This window comes from Homarus americanus, unplaced genomic scaffold (assembly GCF_018991925.1).
Source record: "Homarus americanus isolate GMGI-L3 unplaced genomic scaffold, GMGI_Hamer_2.0 scaffold51747, whole genome shotgun sequence".
Taxonomy (NCBI): Eukaryota; Metazoa; Arthropoda; class Malacostraca; order Decapoda; family Nephropidae; genus Homarus; species Homarus americanus.
In genome coordinates this window covers 1,029-18,947 of record NW_024723739.1, presented here as the reverse complement: position 1 = coordinate 18,947, position 17,919 = coordinate 1,029, and the positions used below count along the sequence as shown (strand labels likewise).

The window sequence follows — 17,919 nt, the reverse complement described above, 5'->3', positions numbered from 1 at the left end:
CTTGTATCAGAGGAATCAAAACAATAATCACAATTAAACCGGATCTTCCTGATTTAAATCAATGATGCATACACACTGAAAAGAGTCAGGGTTAGATGGATTCCTTTTTAATGTATTTATTTAGCAAGTTGACTTGAAAAAGTTTTATCTTTTCGAACTTTGACGTAAGAGTCTACACCATTAAAATGAGTTCCAATGACACAATATGGACCTTCTAAGTCATATTCAGCTTCTTAGAAGAAGTTGGTAATAATAACACCTCATCACCAATTTCCAATTTGAGTTTTAGCTTTCTTGTCAAAATAGGTTTTGTATTGAGAACAACTAATATTAGAATTTTGAGAGCAAGTTCAGCAGAAGCTTCTAATCGAGATCGTAATTCCAAAACATATGATGAGTCTCACGTAAATCTTCATCTTGGTCTTCCTTCGTCCATAGTTCGTACAGAATATGCAAAGGACTCTCCTTGTCGACCATACAGAAGTTCGATAGGTGAAAATTTTAGCATGTCATGAGGAATTTCCTATAAGCAAAGAGAACAGAAGGGATATATGTATCCCAGTCTTGAGGTCGATCAATACATAGGCGTTGTAACATTGATTTAAAACATTATGAAATCTTCTACTGTACCGTTACAAGCTGGATGGTAAACTTGTGTGAAAAGCTTTAATAGATAATAATCTATTTATTTCAGTCATCAATTCTGACCTAACTGGGGACCTCTATCGGACAATATCTAATAGATAAACTAACACGTGAGAAATGTTAAGACGATTTTCAGCCACAGTTATAGTATCAATGTTTTTCATGGCACAGCTTCCGTAAGCGAGTTGCATAATCAATAAGGGTGAGAATGTATTTGTGACCATTTAAAGATGATGGGGTAATGGGGCCAACTGTATCTATAGCTACTTTAGCAAAAGGGTTTCAGTGTGAGGCATAGGAATTAAGAGACTTGCTTTACTTTTCCTTTAGGAGTTGTTTTCGGCAAGTAGGACAAGACTGACAGTAACGTTTTATTTCAGAAGTTTTATCAGGCCAATAAAATTTATTCAAGATCTTGCTTGCAGTTTTTGTATGTGAAAAATGACCCACAAAGGTGGACTCATGAGCTGTGAACAATACTTGCTTTCTGAATTTCTCAGGCACAAATAATTGCTTACTCCCAACTTCCTCTTCGACTTTACTTGAGATACAAATCCTGTACATGAGACCATTTAATCGAGAAAACTTAACTGATCTATTCTTTACTGGCTGGGGTGTATCTGCTTCAACGTTATTCCTGACAATATCAAGAATAGGACAGTTATTTTGGGCTTCAATGAAATCCTCTTTACTACTAGGAAATGTACAATAGGTATTACAGGAGTCAACAGTTTTTGCAGTCTTTTGAGATTGAGATCTTGTCTGAACTGCAAACACTTTTATTGTACATCACTTGGGAGGTTATCTTTAGCTTGAGGAGCAAGCTAGTGAAGCTTAGGAACAGTTACACATGGTACCAGGCCTACTAAAACCTTAAAGGGGCAGCAATAGTCTTGACCCGGCCAGATACAAATTTACACTGGAGGTGACAACGAACCTCAGGAAAGAACGATGGAACTCCCAGAAAGTCATACACCCTCACTAACTTACCCTTGTTACTCCTCTTAGGAATCAATTTATCTTTAATTATGATTGCACTACACCCAGTGTCAAGCATGATATTTAATCTTCGTCAATTAATTTACCTTTGTCAAGTAAAGCATTTTCAGAACAGGTTTCAGTTTTGATCACAAAATTTACTTTAGCTGTAGATATTGAACTCACTGGTTTTAATTTCAATTTAGAAAGCAGGGGACAATTAGGTTGTGTGCTCCCTTTCTTAACTGATAACATGTAGGAAGTAGGAAGTGGTGAGGTCATAGATGACACAACAATTGATCATGACTATAATATATTCACCAGTATACTACGCAAAGCACAAGAACAAAATATACCATACAGAAAAATTAGGTCAAATAAGAATAGGCCAAGGTGGATGACCAGAAAACTTAAACATGACATAGGAATAAAGAAAAGAATATATAAGAAATTAAAGGAGGGAGGAGGGCAGCTCAGAAACAAGGTATAATGAACTATCTAGGAATGTTAGAAAATATAAGAAAGCTAAGAGAGACTATGAAATCAAAATAGCCAAGAGAATCCAAAGGCGAATCCCAAGGATTTTTTCAGGTATATAGGACAAAGGCCAAGGACAAAGTTGGGCCTTCAAGAGTCAGGGAGGGAGAATTGATGAAATGGCAGTGAAGACATGAGCAAAACATTGAACAACTACTTCTTATCAGTTTTCTAAGAAGAATTTGCGATGAAATTCCGGAGGTGGAACTGATATTTAGGGAAAGAAGGAAGAAAGAGAATTAAAGAATATCACCATCAGAAAGAGGATGTTCTTAAGAAGATAAATAAACTAAAGAACACAAAATCCCCGGGGCTGGATGGAAATTTTTTCCTCGAGTCTTAAAAAGGTGTAGGGAACAGATTAGCGGACCCCTCGTAAATTGTTACAAAATCATTAGACACTGAGTTGTGCCAGAGTTGTGGAAACAGGCGAATGTAGTATCCATATTTAAAAAAGGGAGACAAACATCAGCGTCAAATTACCGACCGATCGGTTTGACGTCAGTAGTAGAAATTTCTTGAATCAATTATAGCAGACTGTTAGCATCCGATCGCATCAGAGAAAAGCAAATTAATCTACGACTCTCAACATGGGTTTACAAAATCATCTAACAAATCTGCTAACGTTTTTTAGGAAAGTCTTCGAGGTAGTAGATAATGGCAAAATTACGATGTTATTTACTTAGACTTTATGTAAAGCATTTACGACAGAGTACCGCATCAGAGGCTTCTGAGAAAAATTAAGGCTCATGGTATCGAGGGGAAAGGTTTTTAAATTGGATAAAATCATGGCTCACCGATAGAACGCAGAGGGTCAGCGTAGATGGTGTTTAAATCTGGTGGGGTCCGTGTAACCAGTGGGGTTCCCCCAGGGGGTCAGTACTAGGCCCACTCTTGTTCATAATCTACATAAACGATTTAGATACTAAGTCAACAGTGACATAAGCAAGTTTGCGGATGACACCAAAATAGAACAACAAATGTAATTCAGGGCAGGATGCAATGCATTACAGAGGATCTAAATAAACTGCAGAAATTGGTCTGAAAAATGGCAAATGAAATTCAATACCAGCAAGTGCAGCGTCTTAATAATGCTGGAAGAACTATAAATGCTTATAATGTATACAGCCTGAACAACATCAACCTAGAGAGTCGACTTGTGAAAGAAGCCTGGGGTCGCCTTGTAAGCCAGGACCTATGGCCTAGAAAACAGTGCGTTAATGTTCCGAAATAAGGCAAGCAGAGTATTGGGTTTTATATCTAGAAGTGTAGTAACAAGAGTACAGGGTCTTATTGCAACTATATCTTGCGCTGGATTAGGCCGCACCTCGATTATGCGGTTCGAAAGTTCTGGTGCCCCTATTATAGAATGGATATAAATTCACTAGAGTCCGGTGCAGCGAAAGATAGAGAAAAAATGATTCAGGGACTTAGAAACCTTCCATATCCAGGATAGGTTAAAGAAACTTAACTTGCATTCCTAGAAGACGAAAAGGTGGGGAGATATGATGATAGAAGTATTTAAGTGGGTAGAAAGGAATGAATAAAGGGGATATAGATAAAGTTCTTATAATTTCCGAGGCAGGATGGGACTCGGAGCAACGGATTCCAAGTTGGATAAGTTTAGGTTTAGGAGAATGGGAAGAAACTGGTTCACAAATATTATCGTGGAACAAGCTTAGCAACTTTGGCCAAGTAAGTGCAGAAGGAACTCTGAAGGATTTAAAAGGAGACTGATGATTCCATGGATGATAGAGAGTGGTAGTAACTCTCGACAGGGCGCTGCCATGCACGGGCCAACCGGCCTATTGCAGACTCCTTATTTTCTTATGTTCTTATGTTCTTATGTAACTTCTTCTTTGAGAGTCGGACGTTACACTACCGCACTGCAGTAGCACGTCCTTAGTTTCGTACTAACTAAACTATTTATTTGTAACACCAGATAAGAATGCCACTTATTTGCTAAAAACACTATATACATATATATTAATAATTAATCGTACTCACAGTGGCGAGGCAGGTCACGGCCTCTCACAACAGCTCGTGTAAAATGAATCTTTACTTTCGAAACATGCGAACAACACTTTGTGTAAAATGAATCATTAGTTTCCAACACCTTTAACTCAAGCAAGATGCGAAATAAGACAGGGTAATTCATTCACAGGGAGTTCTTAATTAACATTTGTTTTACAGTACTCGAGAACTAAATGTTACATTTATGCTCCAGGTTTTCAGTTGTAGAGGAATTGAGGAATGTAATATGTTCTACTAGCCCAGACAGGTAAAGATCTTATCTAGACTTAAACAGCATAAAATAGTGAGGGACAGGTTGGAATCCAATGCCTGTTCATTCATATGAGAGATAAAAGCATTGCATTGACTGGGAAAATGCCTCCTAAATATTATCTTGCAATTCAATTGTCAGTAGTATCATTATAGAATGTAGTCCCATTAAAACATACCGAATCTGTCAACATGAATTGAGTAATGGCATGTACAAACTAGACAATTTTGTGATTAAGAAGATTGAACCAGGTGAGGAGGTTGTCACTTTACCTTATGACCTGAATAAATTGGACACTGCTGTCCCCTGGGATTTGATCTCGCCTCCTTTGTATGCACATAAGCTTTGTCAATACTCTTCTTAGTCTTTACTCACCCCCTGAAGATGTGAATTACACGAAAGCGCTGGAAACTGTTTTCTTCTTTCCTTGTGGTTGTATATATATATATATATATATATATATATATATATATATATATATATATATATATATATATATATATATATATATATATATATATATATATATATATATTGATAAAATCACAGGAAAAGGGAAACAATGGAGAACCTTAGCTTTCTTCTTTATTCAAGACATCTTCAGAGGCAACTGAATTACAAAGACTGAGAGAGAGCTTATTTTACAGAGGGTGATCTTACAAACATGAGGTCTGGTCAAAAGGATGACATCCACTATCTCCACACACCAACCACACAACAAACATAAGAAGAGCTTATAAGAACGGGCGACATAACTAGTCATGTCAAACCAGGTTTAAAGAATTAATTTCTCAAATCAAACTTGCTTCAACTAGAAGTCCTTCTGTGACACATGATGATTTATACAATTTTAAACTGTTTTCCCAATCTACGGGATGATTATTGTTCCTCATATGAACGAAAAGTGCACTGCTTTCAGATGCTCTTCTAATTTTATACTTGTGCTGTTGAATCTGAGTTGCAATGCTTTCCTATCGTGAGTTCTGTGGGTTCTGTTACGTACAAATTATCCAAGTGGTTGGTTAGGATGCTATCCCCGCTTACAGGCCAGATATCTAACTCATATATACACAACAGCAATGATTTAATTGATAAACTTAAGATACACATTGAACCATTTGAATTAATAAAGTTTTGATGTAAATTCACTTTTCACTAGAGTACCAGTGAATGACCAACTTTCAATCCTTAAAGATAAGTTGCCTCTGTTAGATTTAACTATTGAACATGATACATTTCTCAAATTGATAGAGTTATGCGTTACTGACAATATTTTTAAAGTAAATGGAAAGTTTTACAAACAAATATTTGGCATGAGCATGGGTAATTGTCTTTCTGCTCCATTAGCCTATATTTGTATGGAGTTTTTTCAGGCTAGATTACTACCCAACATATGTGAGTTTATTCCTCGGTGGTATAGAAATGTAGATGATGTGCTTTGTCTATGGCCTAGAAACAGTGACCCAATGGAATTTTTAGACAAGTTTAATTATCTTGTCCCAAGCATTACCTTCAAAATTGAAAGACAGATAAATGATCCTTCCATTTCTTGATATGCTTATCATGAGAAATGGTATCAACTATAAATTTAAGGTTTACAGAAAGCCTACACAGGTAGGTAGCTTCATACATTTTTTATCGAGTCACCATGAATCACAAGATGTCAGTTTTTTCTGCTATGTTTTTGAGATGTTTGCGTATTTGTGACCCTGAATTTATTGAAGAATAACTGCAACACATTCAGTCCATTGCACAAAAACTTGGGTACCCTTCATTGCTTGTTGATCGTTATTTTAAGAGGGCTAAACAAACCTTTTATTCTACTCAAACTAGACAAGTTCCTACATTTAAGAATATTTTAACTCTACCTTATCGCAATGAATTTGTCCCGTTAGTACACTCCTTTAAATTATTAAAATTAATGTTGTTTTTAAGTATAACACAACTATTACTAATATATTAATTAAGAATCGCCCGACTTTGAATGTAAATGTAAGTGTTTACTGTATTTCATGTAGCAATTGTAATATAAATTATGTAGGTCAGACTGGGAAAGCATTGAAACTCAGAATTAAACAGCACAAGTACAATATTAGAACGGCATCTGAAAGCAGTGCACTTTTCGTTCATATAAGGAACAATAAACATCCCATAGATTAGGAACACAGATTAGAAGTGTAGAAATCATCATGTTTCACAGAAAGAAGCAAGTTTGATTAGAGGAATGAATTCTTTAAACCTTAGTAATGGTCAGTGCAAAACTGATAATGTGTTACACAATTTATTTAATAGTGGCCCAGGGTTAAAAATGCTTTAAAAGCATTTAAGGTAGATGTAGGATAGATGATTAGTGGGTCTCATATTTTTTACCTGACTTGACATGACTAGTTATGTCCCCGGTCACAGTCATGGGCTCGTGGGCCGTGTGTTCGAATCCTGGTGGGTTGAGGTGTTGATTGTATGTAGAAGTCCGTATGCTTTTGGGCATATGAAATATATATGGATCCTGTTTCAGTTGGATTTAGTAAACGTTATTCTGACCACCTACGTGATACGGGTAGTCCCCATTAGAGGTTCACGGCGCCATAAGCTCGTTGAACAGGCTTTGTGTGAAATATAACAAAGTTTAGAACTGCTTTAGTATCCTGGTGGTCCAGCGGTTAGCGTTCCCAGTCATAGTCGTGGGCCGTGGGTTCGAATCCTGGCGAAAAAGAAACAACAGAGCCCCGTTTTTTTATTGAACACATATATATATATATATATGTATGTATGTATATATATTTTATATATATATATTATATAAATTTTTTATATATGTATATAATATTATATATATATATATATATGTATATATATATATATATATATATATATATATATATATATATATATATATATATATATATATATATATATATATATATATATATATATATATATATATATATACATATATATATATATATATATAAATATATATATATATATATATATATATATATATATATATATATATATATATATATATATATATATATATATATATACTGTATATATATATATATAAGCAAATAAATCACTGTAGGTGCACGTGAGTACAGACTAAGGAGTAATTATTGACAAAGCTTATGTATACAGTAAAGGAGAGGGAGATGAAATCCCTAGGGACAGCAGGTGTCCAACATATTCAGGTCATAAGGTAGAGTGACCGAACCTCCTCACCTGGTTACCAATCTTCTTAATCACAAAATTATATAGTTTGTACGTGCCATTATGCATTAGACCAGGGAATGCTACCACCGTGCCACTTGGACAATAAAAGCAATCCGAGACTTTGTTATATTTCACACAAAGCCTGTTCATCGAGCTTATGGCGCCGTGAACCTCCAATTGGGAATAGCCCGTGCCAAGGGTTCGAGTCCTGGCGGGTGAGGTTGTTTATTATATGTTGAAGTCCGCGTGCTATATGGATTAATGAAATATATATGGAACCTCGTGTTTCGAAGCTGGATTTGGTAAAATGCTACTCTGACCACTTAAGTGGCACGGGCAATCCCGAGAAATATAACAAAGTCTAGAATTGCTTTTAGTGTTCTAGTGGCATGGTGGTAGCATTTCCTGGTCACACGCATAAGATTGTGGGCTCGAGTTTTGGCGGGTGAGGTTGTTGATTGTATATCGAATTTTATACATCACACTCAATTTGTTATTATGCCTATTTGTTTTTTGGTTTTCACATCACCGGTCATTATTTATGATGAGTTGGTTACGTTTAATCCCACTTTATATGAGTATGGGCTTCATCTGAACCGTGAATCAATATTTTTACCTTCTTTCTCAGCTCTTGCCCGAACCCCCCAGCAGACTGTTCAGGAGCTCTTGACAATCCCGGCCCCAACTCCCACGTCCTTTTCGGAGCTCTCGCCGCTGGACCAGCTGAGGTTAGTACCAGCAGGTCATATAAATATGATTAAACTGAGTTGACAAATAAGTCATGTCTTCAAGCATCTCAGCATGGGATGTTTTTGTAATTCTCATTTTTTTTTAGCTTCCCACTAATTACTGCAACATGGTCGCCCCTCCCTATACATATAATTTTCCCTATAAATTAAGTTTGGTTTCTTCCTACCTAGAACGGTGACTACACAGACGACCGCAAGGATATAACTCACAATGGTGTGTCCTGCACCTACAACGCTGCCTTCACCGGGGCTCTCGCCGCACTTGTCGAGATTAGTTAAACGTCCCGACTTGTCCCTAGACATCATCGTGAGAACTGCTTCATACCGCTTAACTTTGTAGACAGTTTTCTCCATTCTGCGTGTTTCCTAATCAGGCTGACACATTGTCTGCATTCTTGATGGCGCAGTAATAAATATAGTAGAAATATGTCTTTTTAATATGCTTCACCTTTGTGTCCTCCATAACCCACTGTGCGCCAGCTGTTTTTGGTCTTAGACATATTCGACTACAAAATGAAATTATTATATTTAATGAGTAGGGGAAGATATAAACATTGTTGGATTACAGTTAGGAAGTACGTACAGTAGTTATTGAGATGTGAACTGAGAGTCATATGGCTGATCTGACTTTATGCCTCATTTACACACAATTGCAGTGCGTTAATGTTCGAAATAAGGCAAACAGAGTATTGGGTTTTATATCTAGAAGTGTAAGTAATAAGAGTGCAGAGGTCTTATTGCAGCTATATCTTGCGCTAGTCAGGCCGCACCTCGATTATGCGGTTCAGTTCTGGTGCCCTTATTATAGAATGGATATCAATTCACTAGAGTCGGTGCAGCGAAGAATGACGAACATGATTCCGGGACTTGGAAACCTTCCATATCAGGATAGGTTAAAGAAACTTAACTTGCATTCCCTAAAAAGACGAAGAGTGCGGGGAGATATGATAGAAGTATTTAAGTGGGTGAAAGGAATCAATAAAGGGGATATAGATAAAGTTCTTATAATATCCGAGCAGGATAGGACTCGGAGCAACGGATTTAAGTTGGATAAGTTTAGGTTTAGGAGGGAGATAGGAAGAAACTGGTTCACAAATAGGGTGGTGGACGAGTGGAACAAGCTTAGCAACTTTGTAGTAAGTGCTGGAATTCTGGAAAGTTTCAAAAGGAGGCTAGATAGATTCATGGATAGAGAGTGGTAGTAACTCTCGACAGGAGCTGCCATGCACAGGCCAACCGGCCTATTGCAGACTCCTTATTTTCGTATGTTCTTATGTTCTTATTTTGACAATACAACATACATACAGTAAAACTTCGATTAACCGCCCACATATGGGGGTAAGGGGCAAACGGATAATCCAAAAGGCAGGTTAATAGTAAATAAAGTCTACGGAAATAAAACATGCCTGTTTTAAAGTACCTATCCTTAACCTACCTCATTTAAGTCCCTCTATTCATTTTTGTTCATTTGCCATTCATATTTCAATAGCATTTGCATTAAAACATTAATCACTTTAGTAAATAAATATGAACTAGCACAGAAACCGTGAATAAAAAAAGGAAAAGTCAAAGAACATAATACTTTAATAACAAAACTTTTATTAATGAAATACTGTCCAGCACATAAGCAGTAGCCAAAAACCTGAGAAAAGAATAGAATAGTATTTTTTATTTTATTGCCCTTTAGGTAGTAAGCAGCTACCAAACAGGGAGGTACTACGGCCTGGGAAGATATTGCAAGCATAATCTGTTGTCTAATGGTAGACCCTGCTGCCATATGGCATCACGAAAATTATGACCAAGTCCCAGGTTGCTGATCTGACTTCTGCCTCATTTACACACAATTGCAGGCAGGGTTTCAATTGATTCTCTTGCTATTGACAACACAACATACATATATTGTTTCTCACTTTTGATTTTTTTTAATTTTTGCATTTCTTTATGGTTCTACACCAAATGCACTCCCAAGCTTTGTTATATTCACACAATACCTTTTTCATCGTGCTTGTTAAGCTGTGAACCTCCATTGGAGGTTGCCCATGCCAACTATGTGGTCGGAGGAAGCATCTTACCGAATCGCTAGGAAACACGAGGCCTACATATGTATCTCATCAGTCCATATAACACGAGGACTACACTATTACAGACAATACCTCACAGAGTCGGAATCAAACCCGAGACCTCTGCATGTGAACAGGATCGCTGCTTTGTGTGGAATATAACAAAGCCAAGGATTGTTTTGTTGTCCTGTGGCGCGTTGGTAGCTACTACTGAGGTAGTGTTTGGACTGATGATGTGAGATTAATTTCCACCTTTATCCTCCAGGTCCTTGAAGCACCGTAGTAGTGATCTTGTGTGTTATTGAACTTGGAATAACAATCCAATGTGGAATATGTGAAATTATTTGCTAATAAATTAATGATTTAATTAGCTAGTTAGGTTAAGGAGATGATTACGAGGTGTACAAAAATTTTGTAAAAACACTAGTTGGCATGCGAAAGACGGATTATTTCACGGAAAGTATTGCGGTAATCCTCTTTCTCTATTTATCACGTTAAAATCGTTAAATTTACACGATATAACAATAGTTTACTAAAAATGTAAATATGTATTTCTATTACGAAATAGTATTGTAAAAAAATTACAATAATTATTTAGATATTGTTTATGTATCATTGCGCGATTGTTGTCACCAATTGTACAAAACGAAAACGCCAATCTCAATTCACACTTCACGGGAGGCAGACGCGACTCTCAAAATGTAGAAGACAGCTGGCAACTCAAGACTCTCTACAACTCATAGCCGCCCTAAAATAATAGCTAAGTACATTGGTGATCACTTATTCTTGGGTACCGCTATTTTAAGCTTACAGGGCTAGCTTAGGTAATTATATTATATTATATTTTAATAACTTAGATTTAATATCTACTGTACATGGTGCCCCAGCGAGAACTGGGGGCTAGAATATAGGTATATGTTCAAGGTAGCAATCGTGGTATAGCCTAACTCACATTAGAGATACCGGACTGCGAGATAAGAACATAAAACATATGAATGGAGGAAACTGCAGCCAGCCTGTTGGCCCACTGGGCAGTCCCGTTTACACCCAACCCTATTGCTCATATAAGCATCAACCTATGTTTAAGCTATTCAGCATTCGAGTTAATGATGATATTTGGTAACTTTTCCATTCATCCACTACTCTGTTTCCAAACCAGTGTTTACCTATTTCACGCCTAAATCTAAATTTGTCTAATTTAAAACCATTGTTCTGAGTTCGCTCCTGGTTGGATAGTTTTGGTACCTTTGTAGTGTCCCTTTGTTTAGTCCTGGCTTCCACTTATACCGCTATCAGGTCGCCCCTCGCTCTCGTCTCTCGAGGTGCAAATTAAGATGCTTTAACCTGTCTCTATACTCAAGGTTGCTAATGCCCTGGATTAGTCTTGTCATTCTCCTCTGTATTCTTTCCAGTGATTCTATATCCATTCTGTAATACGGTGACCAGAACTGAACTGCTTAATCCAGGTGTGGTCTCACAAGTGCAAGATACAGTTTTAGGATGACCTCACTAGTCTTGTAACTAACACTCTGTATGAACCTAAGTACTTTATTAGCCTTGTTACGAGCAAAACACATTGTTTACTTTGCTTAAGGTTCCTACTTATCATACTCTAAATCTCTCGCAGTCACGGTGCTTTGGGGCCCCTCGGAAGGAGTAACTCAGTTCGACCAAGATGGTCGTCTTAATTCGGTACTAGAGTGGCCTCACCACTTCACATTCTCCTCCTGGGAGGAAATGATGTCTACAGGACGTGGTTCCCAATGAAATCTCTGATACAATATTCAAGGTAGTAGACAAAATAGAAGGGGCTGTAGTGGACGTCTCCCCTACAAACTGCGTAGCAGGCACCACCTGCTATCACATTCCAACGTGCCGTTGCCTGCATACTAGCGAGCTGTCCCCAGATGTTAGGTATCTTAGCAACGAAACTATTCACCGGCGACTTCTCGGGTTTTCCCAACATGACTCATAGAGGACTGGCGGCTGCTGCTGGGTGTATATAAGCTCTGTCTCTCCATTGAGATTCATTCTGACCATTCTTCTTGAACTAGCAACACCTCCTCCTCCGCGCTGCCTGGCTGCCTTAGCTCCTCCTCGCCTGCCTGGCGGTCCTCGCTCCGCCAGCGGGCCTGGCGACCCACCAGCTGTCCTTCTCTGAGCTTCCTTACCAACCAACTCTCCTTCTGCCCATTTTTCTGAACAAGCAACATCTCCTCCAGCAAGCTCCGCTGTTAACATTTCATTCAACCAGGAGGCCAGCAACAGGCAACATCTTCTCTAACAAGCTCCTGCACTTCTATCTCCTTCAACACGCTACTCACCGAACGTCTTCTACTGAGCAGCTCCCCACCACACGGCATCTCCAGCACCAGACTGTCTATCATATAACTTATTTGTTATACAAAGAAAACCACATTAGAGTTTCCTTCCATCTCTGGTTAGACAACATTAATATCTCGATACCCTACAGGGCCTTCAATTCGATGGTGGCCATCACTTTACTGGAACCCCGACTCCTGCCTCTTACAGCCAGAGTATCAGAGGAAACCTATAAATCAGTATCACAATCGGTGAATAGGAGAATTCAACGTAAAAATAAAAGAACCAGAAATTACATTCATTTCAATGCAAAACCATTTCGAGAAACTTGAAAGCTGATGGTGTACACTGGAATGCCCAGGGTCGATATTTTTGTTGTCAATAAATTTAGAACTTGATTAACAAGAAGTTAGACCATTTAATATGGCAGGCCCTAGAAGAACCTTCTTCTTCAGCTAACAAGTAAATCTGGAAGTCGGAGGCAGAGGATAAATTAATCAAGTTTAATTTTCAGTGTTTTGTTTATTTTTAGCATTATTACTTTAAATTTTGACCTTTTCAGTGTTACCTTCCTGTGTTTGGCAAACCAAGTCAAGTTCAAACCTTCATTGAGGGATAACTTTATTGTGATATTAATTACTTAATTTAACTTAATAGGGATACTTTTGATACCTACCAAATGAAAAATTAAATGCTACTGCCTCAGAAATGATGAGTAGGTTGAATTGCTGATGAATAATTGCCATTCTACCATTGATATAATTCTGTTGATTCAATGAAGCTACTGGTTTGCATTAGGGATTACAATATTTGAAATTTGATAATTTTTATAATAATAAATGGAGTAGTTTGTGCCTAGGATTCATTAATTCAAAGAGCACTAATTAATGATACTAGATTTTCTAACTTATAGTGTTTTTGCAAACCTAAGGAGTAAGGCCTACAAACCTTGATTTAGCATCTATTATTATTTGGTGTTTCTGGTTAAGAGTAAAATCTTTAATTGTATTTTAATATAACTTGGTCTGGTACTATTATATTTCTTATCTGCTTGCTTGAATTTATTCAAAATGCCTGAGGACTTCTAAGGAGATCTGTGAGTACAAAATTGGGATGGGTAACCGGGAGTGTAAATGAATGTAAATTTGTTGGAAAGTGGTACAATCCTCAAAGGTGATGTAGCTACTCAAATTCAAATCTTGAAGGGTCGTTGGACGAAATTTGAGGATTTAAGTGATAAGTACGACCTAGAGACAACTTCACATCAGGAAGCAGTGTTGGAGCGCTGCCCAAATTACAGTTACCTATCCTAACACTCCCTGAGTTTAGTGGGAAAAATTTAAACTCCTTTTGGGATAAATTTAAGTATTTAGTACATGACAGAGTTGAAGTGCCTAAAGTTAATAAGTTATCATATTTGTTATATCAATTAAAAGGAGCAGGTTATGATCTAGTATCAGAACTTACCATTGAAGAAGCCAATTATGATGCAGCTGTATCAGTCTTAAAAGTGAATATCGAAGACGTAAGAGTTAAGTTTACAGACAGCCATAAAGCAAATTGCTGGATCTTCCTGGTCCCAAACATAACTGTGATGAATTACAAGCCTTTCGCATTACTTTGAGTTGTTCTTCAAAATCATTGAACAATCTCAAGGACTTATCTACTGCTTCCTGGGTAATAAATCCATAGTACAGAAAAAAAATCCCCAAAAGAACTTTGATGAATTGTATCATATGTATCAAAAGAATTACTTTTCATACCAGAGATAGAAGAAGGATTAGTGGAACTGTGTAAACACCTCCAATCATCATTCTGGAAAGAAAATATAGAAACAAAATGGAAAGTAAATGAAAAAGGGATAGACAAATCACAAAAAGCTGTAACAAAGGAACCAGGGGGTAGTGTGGAAGGAAGAAATAGGTACCTACCCACTTGTGTAAGAGATAAGTCAATGACAAAGACAGCAAATACAGTTATAGGTTACTCAGGGAAGCAGATTCTGAACAGATCAGAAAAAACCTCTAAATCTTAATGCAAAAACCTGCATATTCTGTAGTGAACAGCACAGTACAGTGTATTGTAAAACTATCAAAATTTGCTGTCCTGTTAACATACTGAAAGAAAGGAGTTGTCTTATATGTCTGAGCTAACCATAAGGCAAGCGAATGTTCAATGAAGTTATCCACTTGCTTTAGATGTAAACCCGAAAACCATCATAGTGCATTGTGTCCTAGAGTAAGTATTGAAGAGAGAGGGTCAGCAAAACCAGTAAATGTAAGCATGTCATTAACTATCCTCCTAACTCAGTAACTGTGCCAGCAGCTGTACCCACAGCAAAATCAAAGTAATTAATGGTAAGAAATCCATAATAGGGGAAGAACTAGGGAACAGTGATCACAGAGAAATCAGGTTTACCCTAAATTGGGAAACGAAAATAATGACAATATGGTCAGAGTCCTAGATTTTCGATCAGCGGATTATGAGGGTTAAGAAGGTACCCAGGTAAGGTCACCTGAGAACGGTCAGTTCAGTCTCCGGTAGGAATGGGCGAGGTCACCAGCTACACAACAGTTGAAGATGACTATACTAAATTCACTAGTATACTACGTAAACCACAGGAACAAAATATACCATACAGAAAATTAATGTAAATAAGAATGAGCCAAGGTGGATGACCAAAAACTTAAACATGAAATAGGAATAAAGAAAGGTTTATAAGAAATAAAATTTAAACATTATACCCGAGGCACTAACCATATACAGAGATGATGAAGAAAATAGATTAGCGAGCTAGTAGTGACTAGTAACGATGTTTGTGAGCAAATAGACAAGCTAAAGTCTAAAAGTCGCCAGAACACGAGGGTATTCCGTCTGGTCCATGCGCCTTACTTACATTCAACCTAGATAACACACCAACAACCATACGAGTAGAGATTATAGGAAAGTGCATAGGTTCAGAGGAAGAGAAGGATTAGGAGGGATAGAGTTGGAATCGTCTAAGTTGGATTTAGAGGAGAATAATGTGCCAAAGAGATTGGCATTATCAGGGGAGAATTGGCTATAGAGTTATCAGGTCGGTAGAAAGGAGAAAAGAGGAAGTGCAGAAGTTATTACATATGTTTTGTTTGAGGACCAGCAGGATTTACTAGAAGAAGAGTTTGTCAGGACAGCGGTCTTTATAAAAAGTCCGCTGGTTTTACGAAGAATAGCCTTACATACAACGATTCCTAGAAGTAATGAAAGAGGAGGGTAATAGGAGCAGGATATAGTTTCATAACTTCATATGCCCTATCTCTCCCCACATGCAAGAGAACAGGAGCGATCAAACCATGATTGAAAAGTGAAAGTTTTGGTAGAAGATGGGATAAATGCACTCATACCGCCCTGTATAACCCCAGCAATGCTGTCAGCACATACCGATTACCGAGGCGTTGAAACAACATTCATCCCAAGGAAAGTCGATGAAGAATTATCGTAAGGATTGCCAATTTGCTTTCCGATAGTGCCATAGTTGGCGTTTAGAGGGGTGGAGGTGGTCGTGCCCAGCTTGAGTTAATAGAAATAAGATTGTGATCGGAAGACCTTGAGGAACAGAAATTGAGTATGAATAATGTAAAGGGTTAGACTGTTTTGAGGTAAACGTAGATCAACAATAGTAAGTTGATCGTGTCGATCAGGAACGTGTTGGCTGTTTAATTATTTGCTCCAGATCATTAAGTTCGGAAATGTGCCTCAGCTCCACCTGGGTCATCCTCTGAGCCAAGCCACTCTTGTGATGTACATTGAAACCCTAGGTAGAGGATCTCGGTGTTAGGGTGTGGATTGCAACGACTCATGGCAAGAAGTGAGATACTTAAAGAGTTCTAAATAGTTGGTAGAGTTGGGAGAACATTATAGGAAACAAAGGAAAATAGTCATAGTTGGTAGAGATATTTTGAGTCAGATGACATCACAAAGGGAAGATTCAAGAACCGTGAGTCGAGCTTATAGGTGTACGTGTTGCAGTTGTAATAGGCCCTTGTCTCATCAACAGAACGTATTATAAATGGGTCAATACATCTGATATTATATTCAGATTCACCACCCTGTAACTTTCTGTCTTTGATAAGACATGAGATTGACACGTGAGCGGCAACTTACCCAAGAGGGCGAGACCCATAGCTCAGCATTTCTGTAAGCACGCACTGCGATGCCCCTAAGCTTCAGTAGCTCACTCAACTCATATCGAAAGACGTGACCTAACGTTTATCATACATAAACGCCGTCCCTTTCATTCACTCCTAGACGTGAGACTTACGGTTGATATACACTCAGGAATTATATATACAACATTTTATAAAAAAACAAAGGAACTACCGTTTGGGTTTCTGTTACTTAAACCCAAATATAAATATGTGTGAACGGACTGGTTAATTGGACAAGCAGCCGATTCACGTAGGCAACTACACGGAAAGAGGTATAAAAGTTGTAGTTGAAGAAGTGAAAAGGTTTGGGTGAAGCTGCTTTGGGCATTTGAAGTTCAGATAGTAAGAGGTCGGGGAAGTGGTTAATAGATGGTGCTCCACAGAAGGAAAATTGGATTTCAGGCCGCGATAGTTGAAAAAATTAAGTGTGAAAAAACCCGATCCTCTAGCAACCACATTAACGTTAGTTGAGGCCTCTAGTCGTTTGATGGTGATCAAGGTTGGCCCTGGGGTCTACAACCTTCCCGATCAGTGGGACCCATCCGAGAAGGCCATGCTTTAATATTATTGTTAGTTGATCTCAAAGGAGAATAAATGAATAGACAGAATAGAACAGATCAAGAGTGAGTACGGTTATACAATATGTGTTGTGTTGTCAATAGTAAAGTGACAATTGAGACCCTGCAATTGAGTGTAAATATGGCAGAAAGATAGATCAGCAACCTGGGGCTTGGTAGTAGCTCCCTACTACTTACTACCTGGAGATTGCGTTAGGTATTATTTAAATGTGATTTCAGTGTTAGCTTTTTGTCTTTAACCATTATGATGATAATTGTGGAAGTTTGGGCTGTAAACCACTTATCCATTCCTCATGAACTAAAGTGTAGAAGCAAATACGATTGTCCAAATTAGCCATTACCAAAGCTTCTACATAGATCACTGTT

At 37.7% G+C, this 17,919-nt stretch overlaps 1 long non-coding RNA gene across 1 annotated transcript; it reads left to right on the top strand.

The window, feature by feature from the left end:
- The first annotated feature begins 8,009 nt into the window (after positions 1-8,009).
- On the top strand, positions 8,010-8,833 carry LOC121863700. Its single transcript, XR_006088444.1, has 2 exons — positions 8,010-8,385; positions 8,578-8,833. It is a non-coding gene; the product is annotated as an uncharacterized LOC121863700 (long non-coding RNA).
- Positions 8,834-17,919: the final 9,086 nt, after the last annotated feature.